Source organism: Myodes glareolus, chromosome 4, assembly GCF_982192425.1.
Source record: "Myodes glareolus chromosome 4, mMyoGla1.1, whole genome shotgun sequence".
In the NCBI taxonomy this organism is placed as follows: Eukaryota; Metazoa; Chordata; class Mammalia; order Rodentia; family Cricetidae; genus Myodes; species Myodes glareolus.
The window spans coordinates 9805783-9810775 of NC_142029.1; positions in this window are offsets into that span (position 1 = coordinate 9805783).

Here is a 4993-nt window from a genome sequence, read left to right on the forward strand (position 1 = left end):
GCAAGATCTGTTACTGAATGAGATGCCTATAACACCAGGCTTTTCTATGTCAGTCAGTGTCTATTACGCATTCAACCCCCGTGCTCAGTATGAGCTCCATGCTAAATGCCCTATCTCCCCCTTCTCCCTCCGAGGCTGGCTTCAAACTAAACCGTAGCTGAGGATGACCTTGAACACCTGATCCTCTTGCCTCTACCTCCCCAGTGCTGAGATTACAGCTGTGTGCCAGGATACCCAGCTTTATGTGGTGCTGGGGATGGAACCCAGGGCTCCGTGCACATTCAGCAACCACATTACTAACTGAGTTACATGCCCAGCCACACACACCCTGTCCATTTTTGGCAAAATTTTACATAGTTTTGGCTTTGAACTTGCTTTGCGGGCAAAGGTGACCTTTGAACTCCTGATGCTCCAGTCTCCGTCTCCCGAGCACTGGATCCTCGCTGTGCACCACTGCGTCCAGCTTTGACTTTCGCTTCCTGCACCTTAAATTCTCTTCTAGTTAGGATGTGGGGTCTGGTGTCACTTTCAGGAATACACTGGGACCGCGCGAACACAGGACAGAATCCTTATATGGGGATGCTGGGCAGTGGTGGCACACGCCTTTGATCCCAACACTCAGGAGGCAGAGGTAGTCGGACCTCTGTGAGTTTGAGTCCAGCCTGGTCTACAGAGTTCTAGGACAGCCAGGGCTATGCAAAGAAACCCTGTGTCAAAAAGTCTGATGAGTTATCGGGAAGCATCCATTGCATGTGGCAGGGCCACCGATGGAAGCTGAGAGGAGTTGGTAGTGACAGGGTAGGCTGAGTAGGTTGTAGTGGCCACTGTGCTGTGGGCCGGCAGGCTAATGCAGAGGGACAACACTGGAACCCAGCCCTTGATCCACCAAGGTGCCCTGGGTGCACTAACCAACTCCATCCAAGAAAGCAGAGATGTGTCACAAGGGAAGAATCTTCTAAACCTTGTCCAGAAGGTGACATGGCTGTGCAGGCACAGGGGCTGCTCAGAATGTGGGAACCCATGCCCCGGGCACCCCGACACCAAGCTATTCTCTTCTGCATCTAGGAAGCACGGCTGGGCTGGAAGAGCTTTTTCTGGGTACGGGTCTAAGGAGGCCATCACCAGGGGAGGAGGAGCTGAGGGTGTGGTCAAGCAGCAGCTTTCTGAAGTGGTCTGTTGGCCATCACGGGATCCCAGGCTACCTCCCTACATCCGCAGCCCACACCTGTAATCCCAGCACTGAGGAGGGTAGAGGCAGGAGGATCACAATCAAGGTTATCACTGCCTATCAAGTGAGCTCCCGCCTCAATTTAAAAGATAAACAAACAAAATACAAAAATAACAAAATAACAGAGCAACAAAACAAGAGGCAGGAGAGGTGGCACATGGCTCTAATCTCAGAATTTGTGAGGCAGAGGTGGGGGGGGGGGATCTCTGAGTTCAAGGCCAGCCTGGTCTACACAGCGCTTCCAGCAGAACTGTGGCTACAAAACAATAAACAAAGAAAGCATTCCCCTGTCTCCTTTTGGTTCACTGTCAAACTACTGCCTAGCCCACAGCTGGGTAGGGCCAAGTGTTCATATAAGAGGGGAAAGGAAAGAAAGTGGGGTTCACAGGGGAGAGTAGGGAAGCTGCAGCCTGCCCAGTCTTTCCCAGCAGCCCCAGGGTCCAGAAGATGAAGTCATCGCTGGGCTGCCTCTATCCTCCACTGTAGTCAGCAGCCTCTAGGCCTGACTGGGCCCTGGAAGGGGAAATAAAGTAGGGAGAGGCTGTCGATGGCGAGCCTCTGCTACAGATAGGAGTTCTGTGCTGCTCAGAAAGTTCTGGAAACTGGTCGTCTTTGAGACCCTTCAAGGAAGGCGCCAACCCTGGACAGACTAGCAGTAAGGCCTGCAGAGCCCAGGAAGGAAGCCAGGATATGGGATTAACAACAGTGTTGGAACTTGACACCAAGCTTGGCTGTGTCCTGAGCCCAGACGGGACAGCAGAGTCTATCCGCTTCTTCATGAGCAGTTGGCCAAAGGTGGGAAACAGAGCCCCAGAGTCTGCTCACACTGGAGGCCCAAGGCAGGTCATTAGGGCCCTGCTCAACACTACCACCCTCCTCTTCTGGTGGCTGAGTCATGTCCTGTTAACCTGAAGGGCACTGCAGGGCTGTAGACATGTGGGGCATGTATGAAGTATGTGTTACCTAGGACTATAGAGACAGCTCAGTGCTTCAGAGCACTGACTGCTCTTGCAGAAGACCTGGTTCCATTCCCAGCATGCTCATGGTGGCTCCCGTTTCTTCCAGGGAATCCGATGCCTTCCTCTGGCCTCATTAGACACTGCATGAATATGGTACAGACAAACATGCAGGCAAACACTCACACATAAAATAAAAGTAAATTTAACCAAAGAAAAAGGTGGTATTATCACCTTACAGTTCACATAGGCCAGCCACTGGTAGCAAACACCGATGGTGCAAACTTCTTCATGGGCATCCCTCCCTCTCCAGGCTTTGAGGGATGCTGGCCTCCATGTACCATCGCGACACACGACTGTGGAAATCCTCCGCTCCTTCCCAGGCGCCTATAGACCAACCCAGCACAGATACACATCTGCAGCCCCTCCCTGCACAAGACAGCTCCTCAGGCAGAGCCCTGCGCTTTCCTCTTCTCTTTTTCTATTGAGATAGGGCCTCTATAGCCCAGGCTAGCCCGGAACTCCATATACACCCAAGGATGCCCTTGAACTGCTGATCTTCCTGCCTCCGTGTTCCAGATGCTGGGGTTACAAGTGTGAACCACATCTCCCTCTGTTCTCATCAACCAGCAAAAAACACTGTGCATGAACGAGACATGGTGGCGCATGCCTATAATCCTAGTAAGGCGGAAGTGGAGGCAGCAGGATCAGGAGTTCAATCAATGTCAGGTGGGGATAGGTGCACCCTTAGCAAAAACAAAAGCCAAGGTAGGCAGATGTGCTGTAACTCCTACACTCAGGATGCTGAAGCAGGAATGAGAAGTTTGAGGCCAGCATGAGCTACGTAGTGAGAAAATAAAGAATGAAAAGGTAAAAAAAAAAAAATTAAACATTTTTTCAAGATTGAAAGCCTACAGGATGAAAGATTGTTGCTAGACTTACACTGAGCACCAGGTGGACGGCAAGGATGGCCACCAGAAAATACTCACTGCCTCCTGGGAAGCTGGGTCAACCGGTGGGTTCCTTCCTATAGGTCTAGAAAAACTAGACTAATTAAAACTAGCAAAAATTAAAAATACTCTCCACATACACTTACACACAAAAAAAGGAACCAGAGGAGGAGCGCTGTCTGAATTAGTCAAGGTTCTCTAAGCCCCGGCAGACCCTGCCTGCTGGACGCTTTGCTCTGGGGGTGGCAGCTGGCCCAGGGCTGCCACCTGCCAGTTGTTCACTGCTGCCAGCTGCCCCAGTGACCCAGAAAATTGGAAATCTGGGCTTTCTAGCTAAGCATCTCCCGATTTGGAAACATTGCCAAAGAAACCATCTAGAAATACAGCTGAGACCAAACAAAACCTGTCTGGGGACAGATGCTGCCGGCTCGTCCACCGGCAAGTGATTGCGCAGGAGTCCAGGCAGTTCAGGAGTAAAGTGGGGGAAGACAGGTCAAGGCCCGCAGGGCTGCCAGCTGTTTCCTCTCGCAGCCGCGCAGGGTGGAGGCCTCCCGTGGGACCCCGTGTCCCCTGCCGCAACTGTGCATGTTTGCAGTAGCCTCTCCTCCCAGCAGCACTCTGCATCCCAGTTGCAGAAACGAAACTCCACCGGGGTGGTGGAAGCCAAGGCCTTGGGCCCACTCGTGCAGCGCGCGCCCCCTGGCGGCCATAGGAACGCACTGCCGCCCTGGCCCGCCCGAGGAGTGGCCGAGGTTCAGATGTAAAGCATTCTTATGGATCAGTCATAGTTCTCAGGTACTGGGGTTTTAGATGATACAGCGGAGCTGACAGCCACAATTAGCCATCACATTCTGCCTCACACCCATCTTTCCCTTCCCTCCATCCCATCCAGAACCAATCACCACACAGTTGCTTTTCGTTTGTTTTTTATTTATTGTTTTTATTACCCTGTACATTCTTCTCTGCTCCCACAGCTGTTTTTCTTACGCTGGTTCCACCGTGGCTGTATTGCACTCTGAAAGTGCGTGAGCCGTGAGTTCATTTGTCAGCGGGGACCCCACTGTGCAACCCTTGGTGACCTTATTCACCTGTCATTACACAACATACATTTTTTTTCATCCTACTAGCCTGACACCACACACCTTCTCTCCCACACACTTAATGTTTTTTTAAAGATAGGGTCTCAGCCGGCAGGTGGATCTCTGTGAGTTTGAGAGCAGCCTGGTCTACATAGTGATTCCCAGTATAGCCAGAGCTATAGAAACCCTGTCTCGAGAAAAAAGATAGGGTCTCACTACAGGGTGAGGCCGTCCTGGAACTCTTTATGTCACTGGATGCTCGTCTTGAACTCTTAATGATCCTCCTGTCTCAACCCTTCAGATTCTGGGATTTTAAGTGTACAGTACCAGCTGGGGGCTCCTTCTCCCATCTCTTAGTTTTAAAAGATTTTTTTTATTTTATGTATATGAGTGTTTTGCTTGCATATATGTGTGTGGACATGCATGCATGGTGCCTGCAGGGGCCAGAACAGGAAGTTAAATGGCCTGGAACTAGAGTGATAGGCAATTGTGAACGTAGGTGATGGCATGTGTGTCACCCCATCTCTGGGGAGGTGGAGGCAGGAGAATGAAGTTAATTCTGCTATTTAATGTGCTCACTCCAGGCTAGCCTGGGATACATGAGACCCTGCCTCAAAGAAAGAAAGAGAGAGAGAGAGAGAGAGAGAGATGGATCAATGGTTAAGAGCACTGGCTGCTCTTCCAGAGGTCCTGAGTTCAATTCCCAGCACCTACATGGTGGCTCACGACCATCTATAGTAGAATCTGTTGCTTTCTTCTGGCATAAAGTCAATAGAGTAC